Source organism: Lethenteron reissneri, unplaced genomic scaffold (assembly GCF_015708825.2).
Source record: "Lethenteron reissneri isolate LAM-NWPU_2019-01 unplaced genomic scaffold, ASM1570882v1 scaffold_1639, whole genome shotgun sequence".
Classification (NCBI taxonomy): domain Eukaryota; kingdom Metazoa; phylum Chordata; class Hyperoartia; order Petromyzontiformes; family Petromyzontidae; genus Lethenteron; species Lethenteron reissneri.
Window position 1 is genome coordinate 3,382,583 of NW_026891376.1, and position 5,223 is coordinate 3,387,805.

Sequence of the window (5,223 nt, forward strand, 5' to 3'; positions counted from 1 at the left end):
GGTTGTTGTTGTGGTTGTTGTTGTTGTGCATGTTGTGGTTGTTGTTGTTGTTGTGAGTGTTGTTGTTGTGAGTGTTATTGTTATTGTGAGTGTTGTTGTGGTGAGTGTTTGTGTGAGTGGTGAGTGTTTGTGTGAGTGTTGTGGTTGTTGTTGTTGTTATAGTTGTTGTTGTTGTGCTCACGAGAGCTGCCCGAACATGACGTTGCTGCTGAAGCGGCGAGTGTTTGTGTGAGTGTTGTTGTTGTGGTTGTTGTGGTTGTTGTTGTTGTTATAGTTGTTGTTGTTGTTGTTCTCACGAGAGCTGCCCGAACATGACGTTGCTGCTGAAGCGGCGAGTGTTTGTGTGAGTGTTGTTGTTGTGGTTGTTGTGGTTGTTGTTGTTATAGTTGTTGTTGTTGTTGTTCTCACGAGAGCTGCCCGAACATGACGTTGCTGCTGAAGCGGCGAGTGTTTGTGTGAGTGTTGTTGTTGTGGTTGTTGTGGTTGTTGTTGTTGTTATAGTTGTTGTTGTTGTTGTTCTCACGAGAGCTGCCCGAACATGACGTTGCTGCTGAAGCGGCGAGTGTTTGTGTGAGTGTTGTTGTTGTGGTTGTTGTGGTTGTTGTTGTTGTTATTGTTGTTGTGGTTGTGGTTGTTGTTGTTGTTGTGCTCACGAGAGCTGCCCGAACATGACGTTGCTGCTGAAGCGGCGAGTGTTTGTGTGAGTGTTGTTGTTGTGGTTGTTGTTGTTGTTGTGGTTGTTGTTGTTGTTGTTGTTGTTCTCACGAGAGCTGCCCGAACATGACGTTGCTGCTGAAGCGGCGAGTGTTTGTGTGAGTGTTGTTGTTGTGGTTGTTGTGGTTGTTGTTGTTGTTATAGTTGTTGTTGTTGTTGTTCTCACGAGAGCTGCCCGAACATGACGTTGCTGCTGAAGCGGCGAGTGTTTGTGTGAGTGTTGTTGTTGTGGTTGTTGTGGTTGTTGTTGTTGTTATAGTTGTTGTTGTTGTTGTTCTCACGAGAGCTGCCCGAACATGACGTTGCTGCTGAAGCGGCGAGTGTTTGTGTGAGTGTTGTTGTTGTGGTTGTTGTGGTTGTTGTTGTTGTTATAGTTGTTGTTGTTGTTGTTCTCACGAGAGCTGCCCGAACATGACGTTGCTGCTGAAGCGGCGAGTGTTTGTGTGAGTGTTGTTGTTGTGGTTGTTTGTGGTTGTTGTTGTTGTTATAGTTGTTGTTGTTGTTGTTCTCACGAGAGCTGCCCGAACATGACGTTGCTGCTGAAGCGGCGAGTGTTTGTGTGAGTGTTGTTGTTGTGGTTGTTGTGGTTGTTGTTGTTATAGTTGTTGTTGTTGTTGTTCTCACGAGAGCTGCCCGAACATGACGTTGCTGCTGAAGCGGCGAGTGTTTGTGTGAGTGTTGTTGTTGTGGTTGTTGTGGTTGTTGTTGTTGTTATAGTTGTTGTTGTTGTTGTTCTCACGAGAGCTGCCCGAACATGACGTTGCTGCTGAAGCGGCGAGTGTTTGTGTGAGTGTTGTTGTTGTGGTTGTTGTGGTTGTTGTTGTTGTTATTGTTGTTGTGGTTGTGGTTGTTGTTGTTGTGCTCACGAGAGCTGCCCGAACATGACGTTGCTGCTGAAGCGGCGAGTGTTTGTGTGAGTGTTGTTGTTGTGGTTGTTGTTGTTGTTGTGGTTGTTGTTGTTGTTGTTGTTGTTCTCACGAGAGCTGCCCGAACATGACGTTGCTGCTGAAGCGGCGAGTGTTTGTGTGAGTGTTGTTGTTGTGGTTGTTGTGGTTGTTGTTGTTGTTATAGTTGTTGTTGTTGTTGTTCTCACGAGAGCTGCCCGAACATGACGTTGCTGCTGAAGCGGCGAGTGTTTGTGTGAGTGTTGTTGTTGTGGTTGTTGTGGTTGTTGTTGTTGTTATAGTTGTTGTTGTTGTTGTTCTCACGAGAGCTGCCCGAGCATGACGTTGCTGCTGAAGCGGCGAGTGTTTGTGTGAGTGTTGTTGTTGTGGTTGTTGTGGTTGTTGTTGTTGTTATAGTTGTTGTTGTTGTTGTTCTCACGAGAGCTGCCCGAACATGACGTTGCTGCTGAAGCGGCGAGTGTTTGTGTGAGTGTTGTTGTTGTGGTTGTTGTGGTTGTTGTTGTTGTTATAGTTGTTGTTGTTGTTGTTCTCACGAGAGCTGCCCGAACATGACGTTGCTGCTGAAGCGGCGAGTGTTTGTGTGAGTGTTGTTGTTGTGGTTGTTGTGGTTGTTGTTGTTGTTATAGTTGTTGTTGTTGTTGTTCTCACGAGAGCTGCCCGAACACGACGTTGCTGCTGAAGCGGCGAGTGTTTGTGTGAGTGTTGTTGTTGTGGTTGTTGTGGTTGTTGCTGTTGTTATAGTTGTTGTTGTTGTTGTTCTCACGAGAGCTGCCCGAACATGACGTTGCTGCTGAAGCGGCGAGTGTTTGTGTGAGTGTTGTTGTTGTGGTTGTTGTGGTTGTTGTTGTTGTTATAGTTGTTGTTGTTGTTGTTCTCACGAGAGCTGCCCGAACATGACGTTGCTGCTGAAGCGGCGAGTGTTTGTGTGAGTGTTGTTGTTGTGGTTGTTGTGGTTGTTGTTGTTGTTATAGTTGTTGTTGTTGTTGTTGTTCTCACGAGAGCTGCCCGAACATGACGTTGCTGCTGAAGCGGCGAGTGTTTGTGTGAGTGTTGTTGTTGTGGTTGTTGTGGTTGTTGTTGTTGTTATAGTTGTTGTTGTGGTTGTGGTTGTTGTTGTTGTTGTTCTCACGAGAGCTGCCCGAACATGACGTTGCTGCTGAAGCGGCGAGTGTTTGTGTGAGTGTTGTTGTTGTGGTTGTTGTGGTTGTTGTTGTTGTTATAGTTGTTGTTGTTGTTATAGTTGTTGTTGTTGTTGTTCTCACGAGAGCTGCCCGAACACGACGTTGCTGCTGAAGCGGCTGCTCTCCTCTCGCTCCTCGGACGACATCCGACTCCACTTGTCCCTGACGCACGCGGCACACAGACACAGGCAAAGGTCCCCCGTGTAGCCTCTGGCAGACTAGGGGCAAGTGCTGTCAGCACTACACACACACACACAGGCAAAGGTCCCCCGTGTAGCCTCTGGCAGACTAGGGGCAAGTGCTGTCAGCACTACACACACAGACACAGGCAAAGGTCCCCCGTGTAGCCTCTGGCAGACTAGGGGCAAGTGCTGTCAGCACTACACACACAGACACAGGCAAAGGTCCCCCGTGTAGCCTCCGGCAGACTAGGGGCAAGTGCTGTCAGCACTACACACACAGACACAGGCAAAGGTCCCCCGTGTAGCCTCTGGCAGACTAGGGGCAAGTGCTGTCAGCACTACACACACAGACACAGGCAAAGGTCCCCCGTGTAGCCTCCGGCAGACTAGGGGCAAGTGCTGTCAGCACTACACACAAAGACACAGACAAAGGTCCCCCGTGTAGCCTCTGGCAGACTAGGGGCAAGTGCTGTCAGCACTACACACACAGACAAAGGTCCCCCGTGTAGCCTCTGGCAGACTAGGGGCAAGTGCTGTCAGCACTACACACACAGACACAGGCAAAGGTCCCCCGTGTAGCCTCTGGCAGACTAGGGGCAAGTGCTGTCAGCACTACACACACAGACACAGGCAAAGGTCCCCCGTGTAGCCTCCGGCAGACTAGGGGCAAGTGCTGTCAGCACTACACACACAGACACAGGCAAAGGTCCCCCGTGTAGCCTCCGGCAGACTAGGGGCAAGTGCTGTCAGCACTACACACACAGACACAGACAAAGGTCCCCCGTGTAGCCTCTGGCAGACTAGGGGCAAGTGCTGTCAGCACTACACACACAGACACAGGCAAAGGTCCCCCGTGTAGCCTCCGGCAGACTAGGGGCAAGTGCTGTCAGCACTACACACACAGACACAGGCAAAGGTCCCCCGTGTAGCCTCCGGCAGACTAGGGGCAAGTGCTGTCAGCACTACACACACAGACACAGACAAAGGTCCCCCGTGTAGCCTCTAGCAGACTAGGGGCAAGTGCTGTCAGCAGCAGTGTCTATAGACACAGCCAAAGGTCCCCCGTGTAGCCTTCAGACTGTCGGGGCAAGTGCTGTCAGCACTATACACACAGACACAGACAAAGGTCCCCCGTGTAGCCTCTGGCAGACTAGGGGCAAGTGCTGTCAGCACTACACACACAGACACAGGCAAAGGTCCCCCGTGTAGCCTCTAGCAGACTAGGGGCAAGTGCTGTCCGCAGCAGTGCCGATAGACACACAGGCAAAGGTGTCCCGTGTAGCCTCGAGCAGACTAGGGGCAAGTGCTGTCAGTAGCAGCAGTGTCTATAGACACACAGACAAAGGTGTCCCGTGTAGCCTTCAACACTGTCGGGGCAAGTGCTGTCAGCACTACACACACACAGACAAAGGTGCCCTGTGTGTGTGTGTACGTGTGTGTGTGTGTGTGAGTGTGTGTGGGGAGCGGTAGTGTAGCGGTTAGCGCGCTGCGCTATGAACCTGGCGACCCGGGTTCGATTCCCGCTCACGGCTAACACCAGTGACGATTATCTGAACCGGTCCTGGGCCTCCCCTAGGTCGACTCAGCCTTAAATGAGTACCTGGTGCGGTGTGTAGTAAACATCGCCACTAGGGAGACAAAGGCGGTCGGGCGTGGTGCTGGCCACCCACCCCCTCGTGTACCGTTCCGGCCTTCATAGGTGCTCGCTAACAGCACTTGCCCCTACAGTCTGTTCAGGCTATACGGGGATCTTTGTGTATGTGTGTATGTACGTTTGTCTGTGTGTGTCTGTGTGTGTGTGTGTCTGTGTGTGTGTGTGTCTGTGTGTGTGTGTCTGTGTGTGTGTGTCTGTGTCTGTGTGTGTCTGTGTCTGTGTGTGTCTGTGTGTGTGTCCGTGTGTGTGTTCCGTGTGCGTGTACGTGTGCGTGTGTCTGTGTGTGTGTCTGTGTGTGTATCTGTGTGTCTGTGTGTATCTGTGTGTCTGTTGTGTCTGTGTGTGTGTGTCTGTGTGTGTGTGTCTGTGTGTGTTGGTCTGTGTGTGTGTGTCTGTGTGTGGTGTGTCTGTGTGTGTGTGTCTGTGTGTGTGTGTCTGTGTGTGTGTGTACGTGTGTGTGGTGTGTGTGTACGTGTGTACGTGTGTACGTGTGTTCTGTGTGTTGTGTCTGTGTGTCGGTGTGTCTGAGTTGTGTGGTGTATGTCGTGGTGTGTGCTGGTGTGCTGGTCTGTGTGTGTGTGGTCTGT

At 50.8% G+C, this 5,223-nt stretch overlaps 1 protein-coding gene and 1 long non-coding RNA gene across 7 annotated transcripts in view; both read right to left on the reverse strand.

Annotated features, from left to right (window-relative positions):
- Positions 1-3,134, reverse strand: part of LOC133363026 (uncharacterized) — a 6,098-nt gene extending 2,964 nt beyond the window's left edge. Inside the window, exon 1 of one of the 2 annotated variants that reach the window (XR_009757562.1) lies at positions 2,882-3,134. This is a non-coding gene — a long non-coding RNA (uncharacterized LOC133363026). Of the gene's footprint in view, positions 1-2,267; positions 2,328-2,881 lie in introns of those variants that run through there. The other variant, XR_009757561.1, reaches the window with a different exon arrangement.
- LOC133362996 (chondroitin proteoglycan 2-like) overlaps positions 1-5,223 on the reverse strand; it is a 210,168-nt gene that overhangs the window by 107,595 nt on the left and 97,350 nt on the right. The gene's annotated exons all lie outside the window — the stretch shown is intronic.